Raw genomic sequence first — 11702 nt, forward strand, 5'->3', positions numbered from 1 at the left:
CAAGACTAACGTGCAATCCAAAACCACTGGTAGACTGTGAACCAACAGACAGAGCTAGTTTGCATTGAACAGGTTGATTCCTCACTTCTCCGCTAGTATTTGCATGTCTCACCCTCTCAAACTTCCATGGACACGAGAGGATCCCCCCAATGTTTAGTGTCGCGTGTGTACGTGCACCCTGACGCACGCGTAAACACAAACTAAAAAAACAACACGCCCTATTCTTACTTAATTTAAAACTGCATCGCTTTTTTCTTTCGGCCACGACAATGAATGCTTTCTTTTCCAGCAAAGTTTTACGAGACAACACAAGTGTCCTTACCTCTCCCGCTCCCGTTCGTGTCTCGTTTCTTTAGCCCCAAAACTGAAGTCACGACGAAGCCAAGACGAAGCGAAATCAACCAGCCGTTTTTTCCTCCGGTGCCCAGCGAGAACGGACCGCTCTCTCGCGCTCCCGACGTGCAGCGGCGGCGGCTATACTCCGGCTCCGTGTGTGTGCGTGGATGCGTAAGTGTGTGTGGGAATACTTGAGTGTGACAGCTCATGGAGAGACTGAGCAGAGCGCAGAGGAGAGACCGGGGGAACTTAGGGGGAGTTCCCGGCAGAGGCTCGGCGGGGCGGGGTGTAGCGGTAGACTGACAGCCACGACGCGGTTCTGGACTGAGAGTATTCAGTCTGCGGCCACAAGACAGGTACATATAAAAGCTACAAGTGCTACAAGAAAAGAGACTGTGATTTTAACAGGCGCAACGTCAAGGTCACGTGGCATCGTTTATTGGCGTCTGTCTGCGTTCAACAACATTTAAAGGTGCACTATGTAACTTTTCTAGGGGACGGTACGCCACCTGCTTGTCTCCATTGAGGTATATTGCTTTCAAAAGAATGTTCCACAGTTTGACATTAAGCTTATCTATCTCCATGGAGATAGATATTCTTGTTCAAAAAAGAATAGAAAGAAATTTTTTTCATGGTCATTTGCAGCAACAAAAGCAGTTACAGGTGTATAAATGCAAGATATAATAATAATAATATATATTTTTTTATTTATTTAGTGCTTTTCTAAACACTCAAAGATGCTATACAAAGAATACAATTGAAAAGAGTACATAAAAACACAAATATATGCATGATTATAAAAGACATTAAAAAGATTTGTTTAAGGTTATACAACGAGACAGCAGGCAAAACCACAACATCCCATGGAGTCCAGTGTGGTGTACCCTTACCAGAAAAGTTACACAGTGCACCTTTAAGCCATTTCTCTGTCTATCTCAAATGGCAATAGGATAAGGTGACAAGATTTTCCAAATTCAAAACTGGGACACAGCCGGGTTGACTGGTATAAATGAAACTGCAAAAAACATGAGTAACATCGTCCATTCTCGACTCACTCGTGTCAGCCATAATCTGAGCAACAACTGTATGTGCATTTATTTATTTCTTTATTTTTTACCTTTGCCTTGTGCTTGTTTCCAAGCATGGCTTTCTGAAGGCCTATTTTAGCTAAACAAATGACAATATGTGCCTTTCTTTACTGTTGGCAGGTATAAGAATAGGCTAAAATAGGGACACCTGGGACATTTCTTGTATAAAACTGGGACAAATCACTGGTTTTGGATAAATCTGCTGGAACAAGGGACAGATGGCTCAAAACTGGGACTGTCCTGGGTAAATAAGGACCCTACAATAGGACCTAGTAATTGAGGACCTACTTTACATGTTCTGAACCCATGAAAAGACAAATGTGGTGGCCCAGTAGTCTATTAAATCTTCATAACGTTGAATGTGAATGTGAATGTGCAGGCTCATAATAAGTTTGGGGAGAGGAAAAAAGTCTAAATATGTTTAAAGGTGCACTGTGTAACTTTTGGTGAAGGGTCCGTCACCTGCTGGTCTCCATTGGGGATACTACTGTTTTGCCTTCGTTATTCCACAGTACTGAAAAAAACTTGGTCACAGTGGAGACAGGTTAATGGTCAGATCTATGGAGAAGCAAGCCTGCGCATGCCAAGAATATTCATGTTTTATAAGGTATTTCTGAGCTATAAGCTATAAGCGATAGCTGTAATTGAACAAATGCAAGAGAGCTATGTTTCCTGCCCTACTGTGGAACATTCTAGGCAAAGAAATAACATCTCCATAGAGACAAGCAAGTAGCAGACCCTCCACTTTAGAAGTTACATAGTGCACCTTTAAATCAATGAAGAATCAGGGCCATTTTCCGTGTGTTTTTGTCCTGGCCGAAGCCCATATCAAAATAATGTAATCGGGAATCAATGAAGCTAATTGCCGACTCAGTGATAAATCTCTGTGGAGGAAGCATTAAAAAAGAATTGATTGACTAAAGAAGATTATTGATTGTGGTCAAGAAATGCCAAGGTATTTATAGACTATAGGAGCTTTACAAACCATTAAGCTCTATACATAAACATGCATTTAAAGGTGCATTGTGTAATTTTTCTGGCGGAGGGTCCGTCAGATGCTTTTCTTCATGGGATGGAATTGCTGTGTTTTTACAATATGGCAGTAGTAAAGTTTTATCAGTCGTTCTATAAAACAGACCAAGTTCAGATCTGTGTAGAGGCAAGCCAGCTCAACACCAGAATGCCATTTGTAGTAGGTATTTTTGAGCTATAAAACCACCTGTAACTGGATAAATGTAAGGTAGAGCTGTTTAATGTTATGCTGTGGAACATTATAAGCAGACCAATTACATATCCATAGAAACAAGAAGGTGACAGATCCCCAACCAAAAAGTTACACACTGCACCTTTATACTTTAACAATGTAGATTTACCAAACAGTAGGGGGTGTTGAAATTGCTTCTGTGCACTGTAATAATATTGACTTATTTGATTGCATATAGCTGCAACATAAACACGCCAACCTCTGTGTACGGATGTCAAGCTCTGGTCCGTAACTATAAATAAAATATAATATCCTGAAGGGGAAGCAGCTCTCCGATCAGCACTAGTGGGTACAGTTTGTGCAGTTCAACACTAATTTGGAGAAGGCTTCACTGTGTGTTTCTATGGAGACCAGGTACAGGACTGAAGCACAGAATGGAGACTATTTAAACCAAAGGAAATCAGGTTTTTGTGTTTGGAATACGACTGGCAGCACAGTTTTACACACATGGTTTGAACTACTGCAATAGTTAGAATAAAAATTTCTTCCATTGAGCTGACGATGGCTTAGGTGGGATTGGTTGGCTTATATACTTGTCAGGTTGGCAGTACAATCCTAGTTTAGAGGAACCATATTACGCTATTTTCCACACAAACCCTGCATATTGAGTAATGTGGTAATACAGGAAGTGCTTCACTGTGTTTTTGAGCTCTGTACACTTTCACTAGAATCATTTGGATAAGTTCAGACCTGGACTGAACTAAATGTAAAAGGTAGCTGTTGACTTGAAAAGTATCACGTCATGACATTACAAGCAGGAACAGATCATTTTGAGCTTTGGGAATATAGACAGACTAATAATAAAGAGTAACAAACATGTGTGAATGATGAGAAAACTACATTCTAACATGATTTAAAGCCCACAAGAGTTAATTTTGTGCATTTTTGTGTATAATATAATAGTAGGCTATATGTCACGGTGTCCTTGGGCAAGACACTTCATCTGTGATTGTCGGAAGGGTGTTTGGCACTTTAGAATAACTTAACTTACTTGTCGAGTGTGGAGAGTGAGAGAAGCAAAATCAGACACATCCTTATCTCTAATGGAGTAATCAGTTTGGTAAAGGGTCACATTTTTATACAACACTTTTCTACCTTCAAGGCACTCAAAGCACTTTACATCAAGGAACCTATCACCTATTCACACACACATTCATGCATCAGTGTACGCAGCCACTGGGATTTGAACCTCCAACCTTTAGATTAGTGAAGAAACACTCAATCAACTGAACTACAGTCTCTTCTAATTATTCCTCATTGTCCAAAGACTGATTTAGGTAAGTTAACTCTAAATCTGAGACATAATCTAATCTGTTTTTAATGGCCATGAAACCGACTGACCCTTGATAATTCTGTACTCCATCTAAGAATTAAAGTGTACCCACATGGACAATTTGAAAATCTTTTGGTAATAATAAACTTTAAGGCGTAGTATGTAACATTTCAGGTGTGTGTGTGTGTGTGTGGGGGGGGGGTTCTTACTATGAGCAGGTTGCCTCTCCATCGATCTGACCTTTAACTTGGTGTCCTCTACTAGTCTCCATGGAGTTACAGTAGATCTGTTTAATAGCACACTGTGGAACATTCCAAGCAGGGCATTAACATCCCTCCACCAGAAATGTTACACAGTGCACCTTTAACTTCTCTTCTTACTTTACAGACAGCGCTGACACGACGCCTCCTATGTGCTTCCTGCATTATCCTTCCCATGTTATTGGATCCACATGGTCTGACTGGGTTTACCGAGGGGACATTGGCGCCACCGGACCGTGCACTTAAAACCCAAGAGTCCAAACGCCACTAAAAAACACGGAGCCTGCGGTTGCTGCGTGACGCCCGGGGTGTGAAGTTACCCCTCGATGAGTGAATGTAAGTCTGCATGATGGACGGGGGTAATGGGGTGATTAAGGGGGGCAAAGTCACACCTAGCAGAGCCCCCCTCTCCAAATTCAACTGGAATGCCTCTCCTGTAACAACATAAACGATCACAAGACTCCAATCACATAACAGGACTGTGTGTGTCTGCAAGAGGTGCATCGAAATGTCATCTGTCTGTCTATAAGGGGTAAAAATAGCTCAAACAGAAAACAAGAAGGGCCAGCAGGTCAAGACAACACATTTCTATAGTATGAAAAAGTAAAAAGTTTTCAAATTAAAGGTCCTATATTACGCAAAATGTTCTCTTGTGAGTGTTAAGCCATGTTATAATGTTGTCCCCTCCTCAAAAACATCTGAAGTTGTGCTTTGTTTGAATCACACATGTTTAAGTAATTTTTTTATTATTAGTCTGTCTGCATCTCCAAAGCTCAAAATGCTCTGTTCCACCTTGTGATGTCATGAAGCAGTAGTTTGGAATTAGCAATTCCAGGTCTGAAATCGTCCAAATGATTCTAAGTGAAGATGGTTACAGAGTTTAAAAACACAGTGGAGAACTTCCTGTTATCACATCACATGGTGGAACAAAGTGTTGTTTTCTGTCTAAGGGAAGAATTCAGCCTAAATATGCAGGATTAGTGTGTTAAACATGTGTGAATGGAACAAAACACAACCCCAGGTATGTTTGTGATGAGGAAACAACATCATAACAGAAAATAGTAATGGTAATATGGGCACTTTCAGTAGTAGCATGGTGACTTTCAAGATAAAAAATAAATAAATAAAAGAGTATTAGATAAACAATAACTGAAATGGCAGTGCTGCAGAGTAGGGCTAAACAAAATGTCACGATTTAATGGAAATCTCAGCTTCAGTTGGCACAATTATCAAATCACAAAGGCTGTAATTACTGAAACAATGTCTGGTCTTTTTATAGAAATATGTGCTTGGACGTGTAGTTTAGTTTAGAGAATAAACATGCTCTGAAACACATTTACTATGTACATGTATTAGCTTATGAGTTTATATTTCAGTCTTCTCACAAATGTTGTAGCTTCTGGGGTTCTTTACATTGTGCACTCTGAACATAATCCTACTTTTTAAGCATAAATCACAATACAAATAACAGTTACTTTTATTATTACAATTAGTATTATTATTTATTTTTATTTATTTTTTACTAATTTGTGCTGCACTATTGCAAAAGCAAAACACAACAGTATATTCTAAATCAAATCTAAATCAGTCTAAATCATCTAAGCAGAAATGGTGCTGTGCTATGTGTGCTGTTGCTACAACTTCTAATACCCTATACTGCTGTTAGTACTACAATTTCATGTACTACTTCAACTATAATCACTACTGAATGTGCGACTTTACTCATGAGGCTACTACTGCTGTATTTACTGAACTAAAACAAAGCTAAGTACTATGTGTCAGAGGCACAGAGGTACACTTTCAATAAAATACATAGTTTGCTTTTTGCCTTAGTCATTGCTGATAGACCTATAAAAATATTATCACACATTACCACCAAGTTGTAGAGATGCAAGAGCAACTCACAAAATATGTACTATCAATAAAAATACTTAGTTAGCTTTAGCGATAAGTGTAAGTAAGTTTGACAAGACTATAAAGCCCTTTTAAAGCTTCTCAGAGAATCAGTGCAGTGTTGACTTGTTGGTACACATGAAAACTGAACATTTTACACAAACGAACCTTTATGTCATATTTAATTGGTAAAACTTTGCTAAAATTCTCCATTGACATGAATGGGATTTCCTTTTAACCAGAAGTGCCACCACAATTAAGCTCTTTAAGCTATTTAATTGCTTCACATTACCATCAAGTTGTAGAGAAACAAGAGCGCATTTCGAAGTTTCCTAAATATTTCTATCTTACATAATGGCCCTGGTAGCACATGGCAAAATACAGACTGGCTGGTTCTAAATTAGCCTCCATGCCTGGGAACAGTGCCCTGATCTGCAGACATGTATTGAAACCAAAGCCGACCCAGTGGCACAGCAAAACCATGTGATGTTTATGTGGCTCACATATAGACCTTGTTGTCAGTGGGACTTCTCCAGCCTGTTTACAGTATTTTACTCATGATGATTTAATTATACATGTTTATTTTGTCATGTTTTTAATGTATTTTTAACTTTCTGGCATTAATTAGAATATACATGTCATTATGGAAAGCAATTCTAATGTTTACAGAGCCTAAATTACGGTATTTTCTGGTCCATGTTATAATGTTGTTTCCTCATCAAAAACACGCCTGGAGTTGTGTTTTGTTTCATTTACACGTTTAACACACACATTCTGCAAATTTAAGTTCATCTCTTAAACTGAAAATGCTATGTTCAACCTTGTTTTGTCATGTGGTTCTACAGGAAGTGCACCACTGTGTTTTGAAACTGCATGTACATTTGTCATTTGGAGATTTCAGACCTGAAATTGCCAATCTCTACAGAACTAAATGTTAACGGTAGCTGTTAACTTAAAAAGTACCACTACATGACATCACAAGGAGGAACAGAGCATTTGAGCTTTGGAGATGTAGACAAACTATTTATGCAGGATTACTCAAATTTGTGGATGAAACAAAACACAAGAGGACTAGGACACTAGCTCACAAGAGTCAATTTTGGGTCATATAGGACCTTTAAGCTATCTAATCATTTGAGTGGGCTTTGTTGAATGTCAATTACTTCCATTTTTGTATTAATAAAAAAAATCCAAAATCCAAAATGCTTAATAAATGTTGAAAAATATGAAAAACAAAACAAGTTCATTTTAGTTTGCAGCGGTCAAACCTCACTTTCCTAATGCATTCCTAACATCCTTATCATTACTGAGACTGACTTGCTTTTCAAAGACCACCTCCAGTAATGCTACAACCAAGTAACAACAACTAGCATGCTAACAGCTCATCAGCCTTACTTCCTGTTTCACGGACAACAAAAATACTTTACAATGCAGACAGTACAGAACAGACAAATTTTGGTGCTTAAGAGCTACTTTTACACTATCTGTACTGGGTCAAGACAAATTCAGCTTTATAACATTAAATTCTGGGTACAGTCCATTTAATGTTAAGTTTTGTTTCATTATTGTCTGCTTTGTTTGCAAATAACCCTGTAGTATTTGTCAGAATGCTTCAGATAGTAGTATATCACTGCGAGATATGGTCTAAGATATCTGTTGCTATGAGGAGTCAGTAAATCTTATCTAGTATCTATAGCATCTATATATCATCTAGTATAATCTATATTGCAAGACAGGCAATAAATCTAGATATGATGAGAGGAGAAATTCAATTCTGTCAACTGGACAAAAGTAGTACTTAAAGGTGCGCTGTATAACTTTGGTGGACAGTCTGTTACCTTCTTGTTATGGCTTTGCGTGGAATGTTCCGTGGTACAACTTTAAAACATTTCCATCTAGCATTTATTCATTAGCAGTGTTTCTTGTGCTCAAAAATGCAATAATTCCTTCCATGAACAGGGGTGACTCTCCACAAATATGAACTGTAATGTACTGTACTGCTGTAACCTGCTTGTCTCTCTCATGATAGATAGGTTTAATCTATACTATGGAACATTCTAGACAAAGCAATGGCATTTCCATGGAGACAAGCAGGTGGAATGTTACGCAGTGCACCTTTAACTACTTATTATACTGATTTTTATTAATTTTTTGTCCTATATATATCCAAAATTCCTGTAAAATGTCATTCAGTTTATACACGTACTAGAAACTCTGGTCTCAAAATCTTCAAATTTGTCTTTTCTGCCTTGAACCCATCATAGCACAATACTTTTTTTAGGTCTCCAAAAATGTTCTGCAGTATCTAAAATATTCACTTGGAAATATCCCCAAGATGAAAGGTGAAAGTACTCGAAATATTTTGTTAGTTTTGTTTGACCAATAGACTCGTTTCGGAAACCAGAGGCAGGAAAACAAACATCTTTTTGCGAGCTAAGAAAACAAATAGTTTAAATCAATTTATTTTTCACTAATCTTTTGTTCCCATTGTTCATTGAGAGTTACAGCCACTTTGGAGATTGGTTTCACTGCAAACTGCTGCTTTGTTTACTCGACTTTGAGCTGGTGTTTTGGCTCAGAAATGAAAAACACATCTCCGAAAGTGCAGGACATCGTGATCTGGAGCTGTGAAGACTGGCTTAAAGTTACTTACTGAAATATGAACAGCAAAAAAAAAAAAAAAAAAAGAACTGATTTCTGAATATGTATCTTGTTATGTCTGTTTAGTAATAAAGTCTATGCTATATTTGACTTTATTGGATTTGTTTCAAGTTTCTGACAGATTTCAAACATACTTTTCACTCTAATTTTGATCTTTCTCAAACAGTGGTGGAAGGTAACAAAGTAGTAGTAAGTAGTAAGAAGTAGTAAAGTAGTGTACTAGGTATCTGTAATTTATTTAAGTACATTTTATAGTAAATACTTTTTACTTCACTGCATTTGAAAGCAGGTATCTGTACTTTACTTTACTCCACTACATTTTTGAACTGGACTGAAAAGTAAAAGTACTTTTCAAACAATTTCAGAGGTTATTTTACTATATTTGTTAAAAAAAAAAAACTAAACAAAACATCATAACAACATTTTTTCATTCAAACTTCTGCTTTGAGCAAACAAAAGTAAATGCACAAAAATCATAAGAAAATTTGAGAAATTGATTTACTTTTACTTTTTTTTTTTTACTTTTACTTGACTTACTTTTATGTGAGTAATATTTTGACCTTTGTATCTGTACTTTTGCTTAAGTAATAAAATTTGAGTACTTCATGCACCACTCTTCCAAAGTAAGTTTTCAGCTTTCAGAATGGTCCACCCCAGTTTCAGTTTGTAAAGGTGCGCCTTTTTGGTTGAAAGTTGCCAACCTGCTTTTCTTTATGAGGATGTTATTTCTTGAATACATGTATCTCCATAGAGACAATACCACCAGGCGAAGTTACAGGTCAGATCTGTGGAGAGAAGTAACTTCACTCACAGTGAAATGAAAACATGTGTATTGGAATAAAGGCAAGACAGATAAGTTTAACTGCTGAACATTTTAAAGATCCTATATTACAGAAAATACATACATACAAACATACATGGAGTTGTGTTTTTGTAATGTTTTGTAATGTTTTTGTAATGTTAGAGTAATCCTTTATTTTTAGTGCTCATAATGCTCTCTTTCACCTTGTGATGTCATGTAGTGGTAGTAAATAAACAGCCTTTTGAACAGCCAACCTTTTGATCAGTTGAAATGGGAAATTCCAGGGCTCAAATTATCCAGATCTAGCGAAAACACAGTGAAGCACTTCCTGTATTACCACATGACATCACAAGGTTTGTTTTCTGTTTGATAGCAGATTTCATCCTAAATATGCAAGATTTGTGTTTTAGACATGAGTGAATGAAACAAAACATAACTCTGGGTATGTTTTTGATGAGGAAACAACAGTATAATAAAGATCAGAAAATTGATTAATATGGGCCCTAGCAGGTATACTTACATAGTGCACCTTTAACTAACACAGATTTCTTGGCCTATATTTCTAGAGTGTCGAGAGGCAAGAGGAGGAGAGAAAACAGCAGTGGAGGTGATGACGTATTGTGACAGATTTTAGCAGGTAGCAGCACTCGTCACCTCTAACGCATGGAGCTCCTATAGCCACATAGATTCACATACATGTAAACAAGACACCTGGGTTTCAGCCACTGTGGGGACCATGCCAGGAATACAGACCACACATTCGAGCGCCAAGGACGAACGGGTCAAAGACATGGTGAGCCTCAGCTGTTTGCGAATGTTACTGGCAGCCGTCCTCGAATACAAAGCCCCAATTAATATAAGCGTAGCCTGTAAATGCGTTTGTAAAAGGTGCCAGTCTGCGTGCTTATGAGCTTGTGTTGTGGTAATTAGCAGCTTGTTCACAACATCTGCATCATTGTGTCTGGTGACCTTTACTGACATGCATGGACTTAGAGGCAAGAAAAGGGCTGTTCTAGGATTAAGTATTGGTACATACAGTGTTATCAACAAGCAACATACTAGTACAATTTAAAGAGTCCATATTATGCTATTTTCTGATTTATGTTGTAATATAGTTTCCTTGTCAAAAACATACCCAGAGTCGTGTTTTGTTTCATTTACACATGTTTAATGCACAATTCCTGCATATTAAACTGAGTTCTTCTCATGTGGTAATACAGGAAGTGCTCCACTGTGTTTTTAAACTCCATACACGTTCACTAGATTCATTCTCTACTGAAAATAAGGTAAAGGGTAGTTGTTAACTTGAAAACTAAAACCCTATTCACACGGGATTAGTATTATTTGTGGACTTTTGGTGATTTGTAATAATTGCAGAGGATGCCTGAGATCTTAATCCTGTGCGAATGCACCGTGTCTGTAATTTTTAAAGTAAAAGTTCCACTGCAATGAATTTTTTTACGAAACACAGATGTCCCGTGATAATACTAGTCCCGTGTGAATCTGCATCACAGTGTTTGTTGTTGTAATTGTGCACCTTTTCTATCTCTTTCTTTTCTTTCTACATTCTCTTCTCTTTCAATCTCAGTCAGTTTCGGTAAAATAGAGTAATTTTCAGATTTTGCTTGTCCCGTGCGAATGTGCTGCAAGTAACACAGAGGTGGGGCAGTAATTTCCAAATTACCAGATGTCCCCAGGTTGTACTTGTACTACCAGTTGTATCCCATGCGAATAGGGCTTAATGTTGCATGACATCACAAGGTGGAACAGGGCATTTTGAGCTTAGGAGATGTAGACTTTTAATAAAGGGTTACATTATAACATGGACAAAAGCTCATAGAGCTCCATCTAGCTCCAATTCACTCGCCAGGCTGGCGCCACCCAGTGCCTCTGCTCAGTTTCATTTCACTCCAGTGACTAGGTCAGGAATCGGAATACACTTCTGCAAGAATCCCAGAAGTTGTAGACCACACACCGGCCAATAAGTGAAGAACTGTGAAGCCATGACTAGGTCCCTTTTCTGGTTCAGCACAACAGTAAACAAAGAAGTCGAGATGGATGTAGACGAAGCCAATGAAGACATTCTGTGTTGGCAACGATTCCTGAGATTGAGAAGCCGGAACAA

The 11702-nt window shown here is 37.9% G+C and overlaps 1 protein-coding gene across 1 annotated transcript in view; it reads right to left on the bottom strand.

Annotated features, from left to right (window-relative positions):
- Nucleotides 1-541, bottom strand: part of LOC110159685 (serine/threonine-protein phosphatase 2A regulatory subunit B'' subunit alpha-like) — a 108601-nt gene extending 108060 nt beyond the window's left edge. Inside the window, 1 exon segment of the mRNA XM_055159243.1 lies at nt 323-541. The gene's annotated coding sequence lies outside the window, so the exon portion shown is untranslated.
- Nucleotides 542-11702: the final 11161 nt, after the last annotated feature.

The sequence above is a fragment of the Boleophthalmus pectinirostris genome, unplaced genomic scaffold, assembly GCF_026225935.1.
Source record: "Boleophthalmus pectinirostris isolate CB_2022bp ecotype Guang Dong unplaced genomic scaffold, ASM2622593v1 HiC_scaffold_10, whole genome shotgun sequence".
NCBI classification, from domain to species: domain Eukaryota; kingdom Metazoa; phylum Chordata; class Actinopteri; order Gobiiformes; family Gobiidae; genus Boleophthalmus; species Boleophthalmus pectinirostris.